The 22,123-nt window shown below is 37.8% G+C and overlaps 1 long non-coding RNA gene across 4 annotated transcripts in view; it reads left to right on the forward strand.

Moving 5' to 3' along the window:
• Positions 1–22,123, forward strand: part of LOC116805476 — a 135,939-nt gene that overhangs the window by 88,363 nt on the left and 25,453 nt on the right. For all 4 annotated transcript variants that reach the window (XR_004365208.2, XR_004365207.2, XR_004365206.2 and 1 more), the window contains one exon: positions 7,877–7,917. This is a non-coding gene — a long non-coding RNA (uncharacterized LOC116805476). The remainder of the gene's footprint in view (positions 1–7,876; positions 7,918–22,123) is intronic.

Below are 22,123 nucleotides of genomic sequence, written 5' to 3' on the forward strand. Positions count from 1 at the left end.
TACACAACAAATTTAGAAGTGGCATGTAGGAAATTTGGTCTTTTCAACAGTGTTGTAGAAAAAAAGTATCCTCTATTATATATTTAGATTATTTAGAAGAAGAATAAAAATATAAATAATTCAATTATTTGCAGTAGAAAATTATCCTGAAGAAAATCAAAGACTACTTCATGTCATTCATTTTTATTTTTCCATCGTAGATAAAAATATATTAAAAACCAACAACAATTTTTAAAAATATTTTAGATTTATTAATTAAATACTTACAGTAGAAAATTATCTTTTAAACATTGTTAAGCACAAAATTCAGAAGTGGTATGAAGGACACTGAATAATAATAAAATACATAATCGGTAGAAAGTTATAAAATATAAATATTTTGATTAACCACAGTTATTTTTTGTTAAAATATAAAAATAAATTTAAATAATCACAGTACAAAATCTTCTTTGAGCATCCTTACAATTTGATTTTAGTATCTTTCTCTTTTTTACATTATCTTGCACACAGTAAACCAAATAACTCCGTCCTCAAAACGTCTTACTTGCATATGGCAAACTACAATCTATCAATTATATTAAAATAATAATTAATATTAAAAATTTAAGGTGCATTCAATAGTAAACTTTGACCTCAAGCTGTTTTCATTGTCGTCAATCTGGCAACGCCGTGCTCTCCGTTAATGCAGCCAAATTGGTGAAGAACACAGTTCCCCCTGCAGTAGTGTGCCCCGTTTGCTATCGTTGCTGTCTTCCATCATCGTAAATTACACGAAAAGTATCTATCTTTAGTTGGGAATTGTGCAATTTTATTAAAATTCCAAAACCAGCAAAGAGGCCCCGCCCCAACACAGCACAGCTCAGCAGTCCATATAAATACAAGATATATATATAAATACATATACAAATGCATGTATGTATGCATGTATATATGTATAGGTAGCAACATGCTCGCATAGATGTAGTTTTGACTTGGACAATTGCCACACGAGCAAGGACAGCAGGAAACAGAACGACGCACAACCAGAAGGATGAGAGCACCCTTGACAGCGCCATATTGCAAAAAAGAGAAACTGTATTGCTGTGTGTGTGTGTGCCTGAGTGTGTGTGCCGCTGTAGTTTTGCCTCGTTCGGGGTCGTCGTTGCTTTTATATAAACATGAGGCAAGATTAGATACAAATTACACCACAGCTTTCAAGGTATTCATCCTCCTCGCCTCTCCTCCCCTACACATAAAAAAAAAATCGAGCTGAAACTTGGAGCCTATTTATACTTTTGGCACCCAGGATAACTCAGTATATTGTATAATTAATTGTATGTATAATTAACGATTGTGGATTTATAATTTCAGGGTTGTTGAAGGATACAATTTAATTTTCTGAAAATTAATCAGTGAAGAATTCTAATATCAGTTATTTTTTACATATATTATTAATAAACATTAGTATTTTAAGATTTCACATATACAATGATATTTCACATAGTTTATAAAATGAAAATAATTATATTTTACTGTTATTCAAAGCCGCGACTTGCTTCTGAATTTTAAAAAGGATTTTTAAAACTGATGGTTTGATGGCTTCCACTTAATAATAGAAAATATTACTAACAAATAAAAAATACCATATTCTTAGAAGTTTCTTTTTCTTACATATAGAAATTATTTATAAGCGATTCTCATTTTATGGCGATTTATTTTCTGAGTGTACCGATGCCCTTGCCATTACCCCGGCAATTTGCGCACCTTGCTGGCGCTTCTACTCCAGCTCTGACTACGGCTGCTGCTGCTGCTGCGGTCGTATCCATAAGTTACAAGCACAAAGTATCTGTAGCAACAGCAACAGCAACAAATGCAATAACAGCAAAAGTTTCGGCACGCTGCTAGAAAAAAATGGAAGCAGGCAAAAAACTGAAACGAGAGACAGGCAAGGCAAATGGCAAATTGCTGGCTTTTCTCGATGCTGTGGATGTTGTGGCGTTGGCTGTGCCTAATGGCATGGCGCAGATACCAGGTTGCAACTGTATTATATTTATTTATTTATTTCATACATTTTCGCCAGCGATTATAAAGTGTATGCGCAAAATGAAAAACTATGGCAAGGCCGTGGGGAATCATTCACAGTTCCAGGCCTCGCAATTTCAGCAAATAATTTATGTTCGCCGAAATTCAAACTTTACTTATTTTCGCAAACAAAGTTTGCCCTCGAAGTTTGCCCGGCGAAGGGGCGCAAACTCAGGCGGAAAATTTCAACGGGCCAAGAGCAACCTGCCTGCCTGCCTGCCTGCCCGCTGACTGTGTGGGCGGATGCGAATGCCAGTGGTTGGGCGCGTACCCTGCCACCCCCACCCAGCCGCCTCCGACCAACGCTTGAGTTTGTGTCCCTGAGTCGAGACTCATTCGATGGCACGTTTGCAAAATGGCAGCAATGCGTGTCTAGAATACATTTTCATGTTTGCCAAAAAGAAATGAGAGCTAAGCAAAACTTTTGGGCACGGCTTGTGGCACAGCTCCCACCCACTCCTGCTGCTGCCCCACCCATCACCTTGCCACGCTGCTCGCTTTTTGTTGCATTCGTACATTTTGTCGGTGGTATTTTGACGCAAATTTATGTGAAATTGTTTGCCAACCAACATGGTTTTCTCAAATGTAACCTAACAATGTTTGGCATTTGTGCTGCTGCTCTCTGTGTGCGTTAAAAGTGAGGCTACTTGTCCTCTTTGTTGCTGCTTGATGCCCGTTGGTTGCATACAACACCAAAATTCTAAATTAGCACATAGATGTATGTGCGGGCACACCGTGGCACACTCCCCTCGTCTTTACAGACATTTCCGCATCTAGACCCAGACCCAACCCAAGAGACCGAGAAATTACCTCGCGAAGGATTTAATGTTAATTGCGGCCTTTGTTTGGTTTTCCGTTCGATTAACTAAATGGACCCAAGCATTCCCGAGCTGATGGGCTGCCTTGTCCAGACACTGCCTTTCCCACCTTCATTTCCTTAAGAATAAATGCAATTTTTGCAAACAGTTTGTATTCGGATCCACTGATGGTTTTATCCTCGAGCTATTAAAGAACTAGTTTCAATATATTATTCGATAACATTCAACACAACAGTTCTTAACATGAATCTTACACAGAAATTGTTAACTTAAAGCTAAACTTAAATTAAGAAAAATCACCACTTGGTTTATTATTATTTATTTATATTTTTAAAGCCCACTAAAATCGGGCACAGAAAAATACAAATATCAAAAAATGAATTAAATAAATTAATAATAAAATCTTATTCTTATATATATATATATATATGTATTTATGGGAATTCTGGGGTATTTAAATGCAAACTGGTCCAACATTAGTTGCATGGATTGGGAAGAGAAAAAGACCTAGAAAAATACCAATTAGACCAAAAATATAACCAGTATGAATTACTTAGGATAGCCAAACCAAACTGCATGCGAAAATATTATTCATGTTTTGAATAGTAAAAGATATCGAAGTTTCAATATTATATATGTGTAAGCCTAAATGTTTTGATGTGTTATCAGCAAAATTAAAAATTATAAAACAAAAATTGATACATTAAACTGAGGAGAAAACAACCAAGAAATATATTTCCTATTCGTTCAGGCTTTTATTTCTCTTAGTAGCTAAAATATACGTTAAAAGCATTTGAAGTCATATATTGTTGAGATATGTACTAACTAAATAAAAGCAAAGATGTGTATCCTTGTATTAGAGTTTATATATGGTTTAGATATGAATAAATACTAACTGAATAATAACAGAAAGATCATCTATCCCTGTAATTATTAATAAGTGAGATAGTCTAAAACCCATTACATTTTAAATTATGCCATTTATTATTCAAAATGTGAATTAAATTTCGAATAGATTTTATTGAATAGTTAACTCATAAAAAATTCTTTGTCTCCTAGCCCCTCTTCCCATATTCATTACAATGAAGCAGTTAATCTAAATTTAGATATACATTTATGTATATGTTTGAGTTTGCTCTAATTTTTTTTATATGCTTTAATTTGCTCTAATAGCTATGTAGAAATTTAAATTTTTGTAAAATTAAAACGACACGGCTTGTGGAAGAAAAAGCACGGCACAAAGAACAACAAGAGGAACAATTAGGCATCAACTAAAGACAAAAACTGTCAACTTAAGGATCGTAAAACGTCGATTGTATTGCCAATAAATTTTCGCATTAACACACAAAGTTAATGCGCCTAAAGTTTCAGCTGTAACTTGGATTTGAATGCAAGGTGGACGCCAGGGCACTGCCGAGAGGGGAAGACTATCGAGGAGCAAGACTCCAACACAGCGCTCTTTAATGGAGGAACGCTCGTAAAAGCCAGTGGGTTAGGGCAGAGGGAAATCAAAATGGGAATTGAGAAGGCGACTGCGACTGCGACTGCGACCAGCGAATGCACCACTGAGCAGCACTTAAATAATGGAATTTGTTTGTTTTTGTTGTTTTGTTTGCCCGCTGGCAATGGGAAAGGCGAGGCGAGGCGAGGGGCAGTCGCAGTCGGCGTCTCGGTTGCACCTTGTGCATGTGCCTGCGGCAGAGTCTCTCTGTCTCTTGCAACCGCAAAGCATGTGCATCTGGCACACTTACCGCGCAATTAATGGCGCAATTAAATGTTTACTTTAGGCGCTTTCAGTCCGCACATAAATGGCAGACAGTCACTGGGGGAGATCTCTTATGGGAGGCGGAGGAGCTTCTAGCTCTTATCAAATGCAGCCGCGATGCACAGAAAAAAAACAACATTGTAATTGTTTGTATTTACACTTTGCTTTAAGTATTTGTGCCAAGGGCTTTTTACGTATTCTGATCACAGAACAACCAATTATTATAAACAAATTTTGCAAAGACGCTGTTGAAACTAGAGACTCATTATTTGGAACCGAATTGAATTCGGTATCGCATTATTGCTAATTGAAATTCAGAACCGAAATCACTTTGAAATTATAACCTAAATGTAATATTTATTTACCCAAATACCGGAAGTGATATTATTTGATGCGAAAAGACCGAATGGAATCAAAAACATCGTAGCGGAATATCACAATGGTCAATCTTTTTACTTAGGTTATTTATGTTAATGTGTGTGTGCCGATGCTGAGATACGAGAACATCTATTCCAAAATCGAAGCCTCTACCTTTGATAGTCTCGGATATCCGTTTATTTATACAGATGGAAGTGGCTAGGTTGACTCGGCTGTTGATCCCGGTCAAGAATGTAACTTACCAATCCTTAATGGATTCAGGTTCCAGCAAGAATTTCAGGTTCCAGCAAGAATTAACTGATATTTTAAGTAGGGCTTTAAGATAATATATCCTCAACCTGTTGACGCCTCAATGTCAAAAACATTGTAAAATTCGTACCGGTAGGGTACAGTTAAAACAATATAAAAGCTTGGAACAATACCCGAATCTTTATTGGCATTTTTTTACTTTACGTAACAGCATCGGTTTGCAATCTACTTGGAATATAGACTATTAAAATGCACAAATCATACAATGAATTTAAAATTAAAATAAAATTTGGTGTATTGCTTACGTTCTTCTTCAAACACTTCTATCAAAATCAAACACAACATCGTAAAAAAAAATAATTAAATTTAAATTAAGCAACTGCAAAAATGTGCTTTAAATCAATATGAAATCGTAGATGTAGTCAAAGAAATCGTGGATCGGTTTTACCAATCACATGGAATCAAGCTATTTGTTTTGTTTTTTACATCGATTTAATATATTTATTTATATATAAATATTTATATGCTTTTATTTTTTTACTTTTTTCCAAGCGAAAGTCATTTCTCCAAGCTCACAACAACTTATAACCTTACTTTAGGTTCTTGCACTCCGATATAAATACCGAATTGGCTTTTCCAACTCAAAAATACACCAACAAATATCATACATAATCTCATATATGCGTTTGCATTTATTTGTTTGTCGAAATCACCTTTTTATGCGGATGATCTAATTTGCATTATTGTTATACAATTTTGAAGAGCTTCTTTTGCATTTTGTTTTTTTTATTTTTGAATACAAATCATATGATATAAGTTTATTTTTACACACTCGTTAATTTTAGGCCCGTCACAGTGGTCCGCATTGTTGAATAGGTAAGACCGTGTATACATATATTAGTTCAGAATATATGACACTTTCTTTGAATTGGACTCACGAGAAATGGGCTTAGAACTTTTCGATTTAACCTTTATAATCGGTTCTTTAATAATCTGGAAAACCCGCTAGCCATGTTTCATTTAGGAAAATTGACACGATTTTCAAATATAAATATTGCAATGCCTTAGCCGAATATCCGATTGAATGAATGCAGAAATATAAAAACCATTCAGTTTACATGCTTCTATCCATGGCATATGATTTAGACAGTCGCTTGTACGTTGAGCGATCGTAAAAGAAATTGTTGCAAAATTCAGCAAACGCCCAGAAAATTGGCCCATTAAAATATTAATCCTTCCACTAGTTTCCTGAACATCTAGCCAGTTTCAGTCCCTCTCCCAGTGCCCGTCTCCGACTCCGACTCCGACCCCGACCAGAACTCAAACACAAAGTGCCTTGCCTCTGAACTTGTCCTCTGGCTGCATGCGGAACTCTCGTTTTCGTTTTTAGAGATCGTAAAGCAGTTTTAATGACCGTTTGCCTTCTTCTTGCCTTTTTTTGTTTTTTGTTTTTACTTCAGTCATGCTTGCTTGTGTTGCGGAAAGCAAATAGAGTGAAAATTTAAGAAATCGAAAAAACCCAAAAGAGTCGTGGAACGCACAAATTTTATGGGCTGGGTGGGATTTTGCGTACGGTTTCGTTTCTTTACGTTTCATTTCGAATGTTTTTCACTCGGCGCTCGTCAAAGAGTTGCAATTATACATTTTAAGTGGAAAAACGAAAGTGGTTGTCCCTGGACCTGAAGAGAGTCGAGAGTTGACTTAATGGCCTTTAAAGAAACATTAAACGGTGAATTATGATTTCGAGGTCGCTAAAATGAGGCACTCTGTATCTTTTATCCGCAACACGACGTGTGTTGTGGCCTATTGATAGATCTGCAAGATCTTACAAACTATCAAAGTTCAACTCTCAAATGTCGTCCATATGTACACACATATGTACTCATACTCGCACTCATACATGATAATGTATACATTGTAAATCATTCATGACGCACTCGACGCTGATGTCGTGTGACAGGCAGGAATTCAAAATGATGCCTGTCAGTTGGATTCTTATTTATTGCACTTGCATGCGACATGCGACTCCCTCCCGGACCGGCGACCGGCGACCGGCGACCGGGGAACGGGAACCGGGGACCTGGGAATTGATTCGGCGTGGCTATCTGACCACTTGCCAGTCCTTGTCTGTCTCCAGTCGGCAAATGCATTTAAATATTCAATTCCAATGTACTTTCTGTTAGCAGTCGAGGCCCAGCTCGAGCAATCGTTAACAATTCACATACATTTCTGTACATACATATTTCTCTCCGTATTATGTGTTTTTTTTTTTAAGAATTAATACGAAAGCCATGTAGACAATGAGACAGAACAAAGAATGAATAAATTGCTTCAGCAGACTTGATTGCCATGATTTTGGCTTACCCCTCGCCTTTGCTTTATATCGGATCGCCTAAAAAATCGCTGTCTTTGACTCATTGTAATAAAGATTCTTTTGCTCAATTGACTTTGTCGTGGTCATCCAATTTTTTCGGCATGCTTCGTTGAGTTCAATGCCCTTCAGCTGATAATTAAACTTATTTGCAAAATGTATAATATAATTGAAATCATCTTAAATTTACTTCTTGTGTAAATAAAAATAATTTCCTTCATTTTGTCATTGCAGTTTTTTTTTTCGAGGCTGGCGGATGGATACGTTAAGCATTTGTAAGTATATAAAATTGCATAGTCACAGATACAAATTTCATCATTAGAGTAACATATTAATTTTTTGATGATTAAAACGTACAGTTTTTATCTTAATTTAGTTCAAAGATTGAAATTAGTAAATCCGATAGTTGTAAATTTATTTAAAGTCAAGTAACGACAAAATTTAGTATTTTTGTATGCGCGAAATTAAAGTTTTCAATTTCAAATTCAGAGATATTTTTAAAACAAGTAGAAGAGTACTTGGGAACATACAATTTTTTTCTTTTATTCATTTAAATATTGAAATATAGGAAAACTTAAAAAAAAAGAATTAGAATTCGACGTGTCAAACAGTTAATCTGAAAATTATACTTTTGCTCCAATAATTTGATTTATCGATCAAAACGGAGATTAGGAAAATAAACGGTATTTCCACATTTTCCAAGCTCGATAAGATCTATTTTTAAAAGGCCACATGGACTTTCAAGTCGATCATGAACATTTTCCAACTCCTAATGTGAAACGCCAGTGAAATAAAAATCTTTTATATAGAGACAGATATAAATATAGCCATGGATATAGATATAGATATTGATATATAAAAAGGAAACGGGTAAATAAAATAAACTACTTGGTTTCTTTCATATTTTTTATAGAGTTTTCGACTTCTAAAGACGTATTCATAGGTTCGCTAAACTTACATCTATAATATAGACACCATTTGAATTTTTCCCCTTTTCACAGCTGTGAATAAATGAATTAGATAAAAACTGAATAATCCATATGTCGCTAGTGAGTTTCGAAAGCGCGACTCATATTGAGTACTTCGTAGTTTTATTAGATAATAACTCCCTGATTTTTTACAACTATTTTCTCACTGGCATTTTAATGTTGATATCTGCCATCGCTCGCTACGAAAATTAATCTTTTTTGTTCGATAAATTTAATTCCTTATAATTTGCGACCTAACCCAAAGACAAAGCTTGCGAGCTTCCAGTCCGGATAGCAATACGGCAATCGTAAATCGTCAATTTTATAGTTAATCGATAGCCTTTTATGCGTATAAACGTCCACTGCATATTAAATATATCGAAACTTACAGTCAAATGTATAGAGAGGCATACATATGTGTGTTTGATATAAATCTTAACGCGTGACAGACCATCTCGAGGTGATTTATTTGTTTTTAAAGACGTGTTTAACGCACAGTTCCTTAATTGCCGAATCGTAAATCTGACTGACGATCATCATAAAATCACGTAAAATTTCTGTGGATTTTGTTGTGGCTATCACACATATATCCACACATAGAAGCTGTGAGCGGGGGACTAAATCAGAGTGTGTGGCAACGAACTTACTGATTTACATATGTGTTTTGTGTTTTTATTTCTCTAAATTCCATGCTCTCTATTCTTATGTATATGTGTATGTATATATATATACATATATATATATGCATATAGTGTGCATAGATGGGTGAAGAAAGTTTTAATTGAATGCCAATAATGGAAAATGGAAAACAGATACTAAAACATCTGAAAGTGCCCCGGGGAAATGACGAACGGAGCAAAAACCACCCCGGCAACACCAAACAAACACGAGAGTATAAACGGGAAAAATGAAAATCGAGAGCGGGCAGAGGAGAGGAGAACGTGAACGAGAACGAGAACGAGAACAAAAACAAGAATGTGAAAGACAACCAGTGGCAATGACAGCAACAACAATTTCAGTATTTCCAAAATCAAATATGGCCGAATAAAATGTTCTTGCTCTGCGCTTTGTGCGCTCCTTCGCAGCGGCCATTGTTGCCATGACAACCGGCTGCATTCGCTTGAGGACGAGGAAGAGGAGGAGGAGCGCTGGGGGAGAGGAAGAACGTTGAATGGAGAAAGGAACGGGGCAGGGCAGGGGAGGGGTTACGGCAACGTTGACGTGCGTGCCTGGCAAACGAGACTAAAGCGCCGCATGTTCATAAATTCATTAGGCGTTGCTTGTTGTTGTTGTTCTTCTTGTTTTTCTCAAGTAAGTTGCTCGTTCTCGTTCTCGTTTCGTTATCTCTACTCTCTCTCTCTCTCTTTCTCTGAAGTTGTCTGTTTCTTTTCCTCTTTGCGCCGCCTGCGTCACTCCTTCCCCCTCTCAATGGGGCTCATTGGAAATGCGTTCAGTTGCTGAAGTTCAATGATTTCTCGGTTGACAATATGATCGACAAAATCACTTGCCTGTTAGCGGTTAGCTCAAGCTAACTGAATGAAGGTAATGCGTCTAAAAATATGCACATTATTAAATTTTAGGCATTTAAATCTGCTATTGTTAAGTATTCAAGAATTATAAGCCTGTATGTAGATTCGCACATATAACAGTCATCAATCATAACGTTTTTATGGCCTTTAGAAAACTGGTGTATTTTTTCCTTACTCTGATAAGAATGGGTATTCATCCCTTATCTTCGCATGCGAGTATAAGATTTTGCGCACTCAACAGAATGCATTCATGCTAGGTTGCGACACTTTAGCAACAGATGGCGCTGAACAGCTTGCGGAAACTCTCGCCAACAGCGCTAAGCCCAAGTAATAGGCCCGATTATCCGTAGAGTAATGAAACTATTTTATTTAACAGATGAATTATAGAAATAGGCAATAAGCTCTGCTTTTCTGTAAAAGAAACGTGTGTATTCTTACATCGTAAGCATTTTTACTTCACCTTCAACAAACATATCACCAATTCGACTTAAGTATACTCCGAAAATAACCGCTAATTAATAAAAATATGAGAGACTAAAAATATAATCTGATGGCATCGTCGAGCAACAAAATTAAATCGTAAAGACAGAACAAGAATCTTAATATTATATGGGGTGATTCCTTCTTTTGCATCTAGCATTGATAAAAATATTCATATTATTTTAAGTTATGTCACGCATGATTTCTTTATAATTTATTAATTTATTAAATCCCTTACTCTTTTATTTAATATTAATTTTAAATAAGTTGCTCTCTCTATTAATTTTGTATAATTTAATTCGTCACATAAATTTTAAATGTATTTTGAGTTTTTATTTATTAAATCCCTTTTAAAAACTGTGGACTGTTATTAATTTACATTAAATAAATAAAATATTAAAAAACAAAAACTACGACTTAGTTTGTCATTTACATTCAACTGTATTCCATTACTTCCTTACCCTTTAGGCCTTAAACTGAAGCAAAGTATCTCCTATATCTAATAAAAGAGCGTAGATTTTTAGGCTGAACTGTTGATTCTGACTAACAACAAAAAAAGGTCCTTCCTATTGATTCATACAAAATTATAGCGAAAAATGTTGGTTCTTTTGTGTCACTTGACAAATGAATTGCAACAAACCTTCTAACCCTTCGCTGGGTATATTCATAGTGTCATAAAGTGTGTAACAGCTTCAAGGTAACATAAAAATCATCTCCAAAATATTCCCTTATCCTTTCTGAAATTGTGTTTATACCTAGTACCAGTTTATATAACTTAGTATTATTAAAATATTAACCAAAATAACTATAAGTTTAATTGCTTCGAATTTAATTTAAATCCTCAATATACTCACTAAAACGGTGTTTTGTCATGTGATAAATCTCTAAGATCGATTTTAAGTACACGTTAAATATAAGAGTAATTGATATTAAAATCTTGTTCCAGTTTATGTAAGGAGCTAAAGAGAGATGCTCTCTTCCGATTCCATAAACCATAAATATTCTTGACCATTATTAAGTCTTGCTATATCAATTTTACATTATTTTTATTGATAAATTCCACCGTGTTCCCAATAATTCGACTTAAATTAAAAGAAATATATATAGTATCTGAATTGAAAATCTAATCATTTAAAATCTAAGTAAGCCTTGATACTAACTATTAATAACACAAATTATTGGAATTATTGAAATTCCAATATTTCGCAAAAGTCAATAACAAATATTATTTTTAGACCTCTACCATTCAAAAAATAATCGCAAATTAAATCAAATATTTAAATGCATTATAAATATATATATTTAAATAATAGAAATTAATAATTATAAGTTGGAAAAAATTAAATAATCAAACTTGGCCGGATTTAGCGATCCGGTTTTTGGGTCTGACGCTAATGCTTGTATATTATTTTTAGGAAGTGCTAAAAATAGTTCCTTTGAATGAAAAAATGTAAATTGTGATGCGAAATACGAAATACGAAAGGAAACTTTTTAAATTGACCAGCTGTTTTATGAAGTGCTTAAAATAGTTACTGGCAGCTCATTTGATACAACAAATGTAAAAAAGAACCAGTTGAAGGAGACTGCCCAGCAGTATTTCTGTCAGAGACCAAGTTAGAAGAGACAAATATATTCAAGTCCATGGAATGGGTCCGGCAGCAAGTCAGCTGTTTCATCATTGTTCTCTGAGCGAGCCGTCAATCAAATGCGGCAGCAACAGGTGGCATGAGAAAGTCTGAAAAGTGTTCGCTTATGCCACATGAGGCGAGAGAATGAATAAAAAACACGTTTGCGTATTATTTAGTGCAATTTAATTAACAATATCATGTGCTGTGGAATGGCAACAAGTGCAACAGATTGCTCAAGTGTGACAAAGTGTTTTCAGTGTATTATTTATCGAAATTTATATATATACAAAACACATCCCGCGTTGCTGGTGTTTCCTCGTGTTACGTATACTGAAGGTATACCGGATAGGATACACTCAGGATACATTCAGTATACGTATACGAAGTTGCACAGGTTCTACAAGAGTGTCCTTTGGAGTGTCCCCCCGGTGTAAACACAGTGTAACACAGTATGCTCATCGCTCGATAACTGCGCTCGGGACCGTTGTTGACCCGACGATTGCCCGGCCGCAACTGAGTTGCCGGTAGGAAAAACTAACCGGCGACTCGTCCGTAATTGTCGTTTCCTTCTTCGTGCCGGCTCGTGTCCGTGTCGTGTTGCGCCGCCTCGTGTCTGGCCTTGTCGTGTCGTGTCGTGCCGTGCCGTGTTTGTGCTTGTTGTGCATTTTCATTTAATAAGCGTTTTCCCCCTCCGAGAGCAGGAAACGGGAGACAAAACGCAACGCTTCCGGTCTGTGATGCACTGCACTTTGGTGGTTGCTGACAGTAGCTCGGCGAGAGTTGTCTGGAATATGATTTAGATAAGCAGCCAGCCGGCACTTGTAGCGACTTGGTCCTGAAAGCAGGTGGTAGCAAGAAAGAGGGCAACAGATTAACCACAACAACAATAAGTTTACCAAGTTACTGCCAGAATGTTGCGAATTTGGGCTTCCTGCTTCGCTCAGCGTTTCACCAATCGCGATAATCACCCTTTGTTGGCACTGTCAAAGCAACCAGAACACTGTACCCGAGGCCGTGCTCAACCCAGATCCCGACTACCGCGCACGTCCTGCCATTTAATCCAAAATGGCAAACACACACACATACACACACCCAGACATCCAGCCAGCCAGCCAGCCAGCCAGCCAGCCTGCCAAACTCTCTGGCAATCTAATGCCTAAGATAAAATTCAAAATTTATAATATTGCACAGTTTGCCCGATATAAAACGTAAACTTATGGCTCTCGAGGAGTACGTGCCATATTTTTCTATGTATATGTGTATGTGCCACACAGCCAGTGCTATATATATATATATATGTGTGTGTGTGTGTGTGTTCGAGTCTCGAGCCATGCCCAACCCTTGCCAGCAAAGAGTCACGAGCTCGTTATGCTTGTGAGATTTCATTTGTGTTGTGCAGCAAAAACGTCCAACCCCCTGTGGCACTGTGGACAATCAACAGAAAAAAAGCAGTTACAAACCAAGAGATAAATACGTAGATAACACTTCCATGCAACAAAAATATAGTGCAATATTGAGTTTTAAATATATGCTAAATAAAAGAGCTGACAAACAAAAGTAAAGAAAGTCAGAGAGTCTGCTTGGTCTACTTGGAAATGAGGCATGCATGATTTTTTCATACTTACTTAATATCAACTACTATCAATTGACATAAAAGAATACAAAAAGTAAATAAATATATTAAATAAAAATTAAAATGTAATATTTAAATTTAAATTAAGCAATATATATATTTATAAGATTAGTGGTGGTAATTTAAATGCTAAGTGGAGCAACATTTGTTACATGATACATGCAAGAATAGATTTGATAAATAATACTACCAACAATAATTGCTTGCATTAAACCAAGTCACTGAGTACGCAATGCTTGCATGACTTTCTTCTCAAAGTCTAGCAGAGATGGGGCTATGTGGAAATATGGCAATCTCATTTATATGGAGATATTTGTAAAATAATATTAATAACAATAATTGCTACTCACTGATTAAGCATGGTTAAGAGATAAGACAAACTTGAATGTTTGCCCATTGTACAGGAGCATAAGAGTACATGAGACTATTTGTATGATTTTCCCTAGCAAGGACCACCCCAGCCACGTGAGCTCGACCCAATGGGGTTGGCGTGGCGCTTTGGCGTAGGCGTAGGCGTAGGCGGGTGAGGTGGAAGAAGAGGTGGGGTGTACACACAAAACGGCCGTTACAACCATAAATATCATTTTTTTATTGGCACAACCCTAAATGGCGGCATTTGGCAAAGCAAATTCCAATGCAAAACTTAGCGGAGCGGAGGGACAAGTGGACAAACGGACTGACAAATGGACATACAGCGGAGCAGACGAGCCCGCATAACGAGCGCCAAGGGCGGTTTAATCCTGAGCATGTTTTGGGGTTTCGTTTCGTTTCGTGGTGGGTTGGGGGTTGGGGGGCAGTTGATATACGGTTGTTGCTGCTACGCCCACCTTTAAGAATGTGCGACAATTTGCAAACGCAACGAGCCGTGTGAAGCCATCACTAAAATAACCAGTTTGGGGCTGGAACGGAATCCGTTTAGCCAACTGTACGCATAACGCTTGGCACCGGAATCCCGAATCCGGAATGCTACGTGACTTTAGAGCGAATGGGTGGCCAACGTTTTGCCAAGGTGCTAAACGCTACTCATGAGTACGATTGAAATTTGCACGCTCCGTTTGGCCAGGCAAACTGTGGGGCAAACAGACCAACAGGCGGACAGACGGACAGACAAACAGAGAGACAGCAAGACAATAAGACAGCCGTCATAAGCGAGGAAAAACAATTGCTTGAAATTACAGACACCATTGCGCCATTGTTGGCAGCAGACGCATAACAACATCCACAACCCCACCTCCAGCCACAATCCACCACAAGCACCTACTCCATGCCGTGTGCAACCCTCAGTTCTCGGTTTATGTACTCGCACTTCCTACCTTTCAGTTGATTGTTTCGTCGCGGGGGGACGCCCAACCGCAGCCACAACCCACCCAGCCACCCAGCCACCCATCCACCCGAATCAATTGTAAAGTTTTCTGCATTTGTTGCCTCCGTTCTGCGTCTTTTGGGGGCGTAGCTCCCAAATGAGTTTTTTCCTCTCTCTCTCTCTGTTAACTTTGGCTACCCAATTATTTTCTTGCATTTTGCTGTCTTCTTTCTCAGCGCGTACATTTTTCTTTTAGCACTCATTGGGGATTAGATCTTGAAAATTGAAGTTTAATTTAGTTTTTTTTTTTTTAAATTAGTTTCACCTCGGACTGACTCTTGGTACAAAAAACTTTTGAATAGCAACGAAAGTGAAGCAGCCCCCGAGTGAAAATCGACTCAAAACTAGCAAGTTTTTCCTTGTTTTTAAACGTACTTTCCAAATGTAGCAAAACAAATTTCTAAAGCATGAATTTCTAAAAAGTTGAAATGCAAATCTTGATTCTTACAAACGATAATTTCTCCTTTAAAGTTTAGCTGTTGCTTAGGAAATGAGAGCAGAAGTTTAACAAGTTTGAGTTTCGCAGAAATTAATAAGAGAAAAACACGAATTTTTAGAAATATACTTTCTGAATAATAAAATAAAGTTTCCCTTCACGTGTGCGATTTTTCTGCCGAGTGTATTCGATTTTAGCAATAATAATATATATCACCCTTAGCTGAGTACAACTGCTATTTGCTGGCAGCAACTCGAATGGTATCAGATTCCCCAAATCAAAACTATTTAATATCAAGAGTAATTTAAATTTTGAGCAGCAAACCCATGTGAGCTGAAAGGAAGGTGGAGTGGGTGCCAGTTGGAAAATGGTTGCTGGGCAATATTGCGTCAACTACTTGCAAACAAAATTAGAAAAGAAAACCCATGCGGTGGGTAGCATATGCTGCTGAGTGCGCGCCGGCATCAAAATGACTACACAAAAAGTTTTCAAATTAGATTTCACACCAAAACTAAACACAAGGCGTTGGTCCTTGGGCAAAGGCAGGGACCTCAGACCGTGACTGAGACTGAGACTGAGACGGAGACTGATACGCAGCTGAAGTTGAATTGGCCCCAGAGCCACTGCCCTGGCAATTGCGCACAGAGTTTGCTCAGTGGTTTGGTGGCATATAAGCGACAGCTGTGCTAAACTTCAAGTGGCAACTCTGAAATGTGCACAATTAGTGTGCAATTTATGCCCCATCAAGCAGCAGCAGCAGCAGCAGCAGCAGCAACAACCCACTGTCATTTGACGTCTATATGATTGTGCCTTGTCTGTGTCCTGCAATTCGAATGACCAAATTGGACAACGCTCCACTGCTGCCATATACACTCAGACAAAAAATTACCTTCAAGTTTAGAAAATCGCACAAAATTTTTTAAAGTTTTTCTTGTTTCTAGAAATAATTTCTAAATGTTAGAAAACATTTTTCCTAAATCGACAATCCATTTTTTAGAAATATTTTCTATCATTAATAAATTCACTTATAAAGAGCAGAAATGCAAACAGTGATTCGTAATAAAATCTTTTCTGAAACTTTAGAGACTTTTAGACTTTTTACTTTAGAGACTTTTGTGAATCCATAAACAGTGCAAAATGTTTTTATATGTGAAGTCTGAAACTACGAATGTTAAATAACAAAAAATATGGGTAACAAAAAGGTACTATAAGAATTCTTCAAAGCAACACACATGTTTTCTAAATTTTAGAAAAATTCACCCTGAATTTTACTCCTTTAATAAAAAGAAGATGAACCCTTGGCGCCAAAAGTATGGCGAATACCTAAGACACAGGCAGACTTTTTGCTGAGTGTAGCCACGCCTTTTCTGTTTGCCCTGCCCATTTCTGTTTGCTATTGTCTGTGAGCAATTTTCGCATTTAAAGCAAACACCCACAGACATCCATATATATACACTTAAATAAGTGCAAGGTTGATGCTCGCAGCTCGACGATTTGAAGCCAAGCTTTGCATCCGTCTGTCGCTCCATTGTGCTTCGTCGAGCGCGTGGCATTAATGCGGCATGCGGCATGCGGCAGGCAGGCATACATGTGAGGCAGCTCGAAAATGTAAATTCTGCGGCTTGGTCAAAGCATTCGAACAGCTTCATTATGAACCCACCACCAGCAGTAGCAGCAATAGCATAAATCACTGAGAAGCGCACACATAACACATAACTGCCATTTGATAATTTGCGAAAAATGCGACAGTCAGACATTATGTCCGATATATACTATATATATATACACACACACATACATACACATATGTACATCAGACACACACACATATGATGCTCAGAATTCACGCCTGCATCTGTCGCATCATGTTTTATGTCTTAAATGCGGCGCAACAAGGGGAACACCAATAAAATGGCAATACAAAAAAATGTGTTGCAGGGCGAGGGGAGTGTCTACGGAGTAAATCCGCCCCTGTGCTCTCTTGGAGGTGCGAGTGTGCGTAATTATGCGTTCGCTGTCGTAAAACTAAACTTTATGGCAGTCGGAGATAGTCATGATTGCTTCCCCCCACCACCCGCATCAACTGTCATTGATTGATTTATGCATGTGTGAAAATCAAGTGAAGCGAGCTGAATGATTATAAACTAAATAACTGGTCCTCTTTGACTTGAATGAGATTCGATAATGGGCAAGAGCAAGGTGAAAAAATATCCGATTTACTAACTGCGGCCAAAATAAAGTCAATAAAAGGTTAACAATATGGTTAAAAAATGATTAAAATGTTATTTGAATTACAAGCTATCATAATACTGAAGATAAGTAAACATTAAAAAAGGGATATTCATAAAATGTACGAGCGGAGCTGCAATGCGCATATTTGGCGCGCATACGCCCCATTGGCCGTTATCGTCAAAAGGGGGTGGCTGGGTGGGTGATGTATGTATATATGTAATTATTAAAACATGTGCAGCTAAAGATAATGCTACCAAACAATGATTTACATGAGTATAAAATATATGATATGATTTTCATTGCATGCAAAGGTAGCGATTTTCTAAATTTAAATTTTTACATGCTTATCGGGATTTCATAATTGAAAAGTTGAACTCACCAAGCTTATCTTACCATTTGGTGTGGGATGTTCCAGCTGAACTAACTGAAGACGTCTGAAAACAGAAAAGAAGCTCTCAAGGTGCACTATCGTCGAAAGTACCCCAAATAACCTTCCCCAATACAAATATCTGAAAAGAAAGGGAGGCCGACAAATAAAGACATAGCGAAGACTAGAAATATGCAGCAATATAAATAAAACGAAATGAAATGCGAAAGTGGAATGGAATGGAATGAAATGGAATAGAATGGAATGTGCTCGTAGTTGGAGTTCGTCGTCGTAGCTTATTGTTTATCGTGCCCCGGGGTTCCCTGCAATCCCCCGCCAGACAGTCAGTCTCTCAGTCTCTCAGCCTCTCAGTCTGTCAGTTTGTCTGTCTGTCAGTCTGTCAGCCTGTCAGTCATTTATGCAGACATCGTTGGCTCGCCACAATGCCTAAAGCTCCTACTTATCATCCCAGACAGATTCGCATTCTGTTCGTCATTCTTCTTTCCTCTCTCTCGCCATCTCCCTCTTGCTCATTCTCTATCTGGCATCCATCTTCTTCGTGCACGCTGTGAGCATTACACGTAGGCATTTTCGGCCTTTTTATATCTTGCTGTGTGCGTGCATTCTATGCTTGTGTGTGTGTGTGTGTGTGTAAGTGTATGTAATGTCGCGACGCTGCTGCGAATTGGCGGCCAAAAGCAAAACAAACCATAAACGTGCGTAGCCATCGCCAATGTATACATACATACACACACACACACACACACGCACATACATATGTATACGAAGACGAAAATGAAAACGAAAACAAGGAACGAAGCGAGAAGCATAAAGCAAAAAAGTCACCCACAGTGTATTCGTCAAAGGGTCGACCTCGAGCCCCGCCCCGTCCTTCGTCCATCGTTAGTCGTTAGTCGTCAGACGCCAGCCGCTCTTCTTCCTCGCCTCTCCCCCCGCTTCCTCTTTGCCTTTCCCCCTTTGCCCGACGAGTGTCATAAGTCAATGTCAATGGCACGCCGACAGACAAACGAGACACACACACACACAACAGAGCATTTTTTTTTGGGGCTGTGCTTTGAAAGTGTTTCCAAATTTAATAAGACCTTGACATGCAACGCATTCGCATTCGCATTCGAATTCGAAAAAAAAAACTGAAACTGAAGCGAAAAATGGAAAACGGGAAATGAAAACGAGCAGAAATTTGTTATTTGGTGTTTATGGGAGACGTTTTAATAAGCGTTTGGGCCACGTTTGGTCATCTATAAAGGAGTATGAAATGCGAATGAATGTTTGATAGTCAATAATCAGTTATTATTTGTCACAAATCACAAATCAGATATCAGAATGTTTAAATTTATATTCAGCTTAAGCGCCTTAATAAATACTCCTATCAAAGCCATTCACAGAACAAGTTTACATATGACGCTCACACTTACATACACACACACACACTCACACACACACTGCTGCCCTCCCGCTCGCACACATGCAAATACAAATACAACTGTAACCCGTTTTTTTTCTGTTTCCCCTTAGAGCGTGTTAAACGGTAAACAAAAACAAGCAGAAACTTAAAAATATATCACACAAAATTTTGACACGAAAAGCACATTTTTAGGAATTGTTTTTTGGGAACTTATCAATTGAAAAATACACATTTAAAACTTGATCTCGTTATCAACAGTTACATTTACAGCTGTGGCAAATAGTGAGTACTTGAAGTTTATTTTTAGATGCCGCAATTTTTGGGACGTTTATTTTTTTGGCGGATGTTTGCTTTTCAACGTTTTGCGTTCATTTGAAGCCGTCGCCCGACAATTTCTTGTGCGCCGCTTAGTCGCTGCCTCTGCCGGCGACGACGCCGACAACAGCGGCAGCGACGTGCCGTGTATCTGTATCTGTATGTGTATCTGTGCGTATCTCACAGATATCGCCCCATAGCCACAGGCCGAGTATCTGTGTGTATCTGTGTGCCACTACACTAGCTCTGTATGTGCGTGTGTGTGTGTGTGTGTGTGTGAGTATCTGTGCTATCCATGCGCGCAGCGACTCAGCAAATGTCCCACGGCTGATATATATTTTTTTTTGGCTCGCTTTACACACTAGCGAACGTTTACAGTTAGCGCCGTACTTTACTTGCATTGCAAATTCGAAATTGGGAAATTTTTCGACTAGTTGTGTGCGTGTGTGTGAGTGTGTGTGTGCAGCCGGCAACGGCTACCAAAATTTCCCTCACCACGTGCTCTGCACTCAAATTGTTATTGCTTTGACTTTGTTTTGCTCCGTTGTTTTTGTGCTTTTTCTCGCGAGCTTTTAGCTTTGTCTTTTTTTCTGTACATAACCCAACCCAACGCCCACGTTGCTTATAATAATGTTGTTGCTATATTGTTGTTGCTGTTGTTGTTGCTGTTGTTGGTGAGCTTGTTTTGTGCCCATTGTCGTCGTCTTCAATTCATTTATGAGGCACTTTAAGGGCTGTCTGCGACCCATTTTAAGTTTAGTTCCCTTGCTTGCCCCATCCCTCCCCCGACCCCATTAACTGTGCTTATTGTTGTAGTTTTTGTTGCAATTAATGGCCATTTGAATTATATTTGCGCTCGTAAAATTTACAAGAATTGTTTGCTGGCATTTCGTTTGCACTCTCATCCGCTGAACGGCTGAACAGGCGAACGGCTGCTTTTCCACAAAATCCAGTTTTCCCATTCACATCGTACGTAGACAGCAGAAATTTTTACGACTTTTCCGCACAATGCGCAAATACGTCGACAATGGACCAACCAACGCCCAACCAACCCATCCACAACCGCATCTCGTCCCCTGCCCCTGCCCCTGCCCCTACTCTTGCCCCTGCCCCTCCTCAGTGGCATCCACCCGGGATCCGGTCAGAACTTGGACCCATTTACCGTTGGCTGCGTCAAGCATTTTACTGTGTGTTTTTCTAATTTAATAAATCGTTTGTTGATAATAAATTTTGCACTCGGCTTTTATTAAAAAGTTGAAGTGCTGTTTGTTTTTTGCTTTTGTTTTGTTTTTTTTTTTATTATTTTTATAAAGAAAGCAAGTCTGAAATTAAAAGCTTTATTTATTTATTTCAATAAAATGTTAACTGGCAGGTAAACTGGAGTTGTCAAACAGCGTTGACTTAAATGCAGTTTATTTAAATGTTGTTTTTTATTGTCACTTATTGTGGGTTAGTTTTTATTTATTTATATTAAATGGAACAACATTTATATTTATTAATAATATACACATGCAACTGACTGATTATAATGGGAATGGCTGGTCAGCTGAATTTTGACTTGGAGCAACGGGACTGCGAAAACTCGAACCCGAAAAGGACTCAAAATTATTAAAAAAATGTTGCATACATTTCTTTTATGATTATTTTTTTATACCTGTGTTTTTTATACAATACTTTCTTACAACAATAAGTGTGACTTTTTTATATCACTCTGAAGAGAGACCATGATTTTTTTGATCAGTTGTTTATTATTTAAAGAACGAAAAAATACGTAGACAAGCCAATTGCCTTCTAGGTGGCTATAAGCAAAAACGATTTAATAGCCATAGGGAAGAAAAGACTTGGAATAATTATCGGCCTGTTTACAGGACATTTTAGACTAACTAAACTAGGTATAGTCAGAAACGAACTCGGCCGATATTGAGATAATGAAAAAGAATCCGCAAAGCATATTTTGTATACAGGAATAAGAAACCCTCAACCCGACAAGGATTCTCGCGGAAATTAGGGATAATGGAAGAACTGTAGGGCTCAGAAGGGATACAATAGATGTAACTAAATCCCCCCAATAATAAAAATAGTTAGCATCTAAAATACATAAAAC

Source organism: Drosophila grimshawi, unplaced genomic scaffold (assembly GCF_018153295.1).
Source record: "Drosophila grimshawi isolate 15287-2541.00 unplaced genomic scaffold, ASM1815329v1 contig_311, whole genome shotgun sequence".
NCBI lineage: Eukaryota > Metazoa > Arthropoda > Insecta > Diptera > Drosophilidae > Drosophila > Drosophila grimshawi.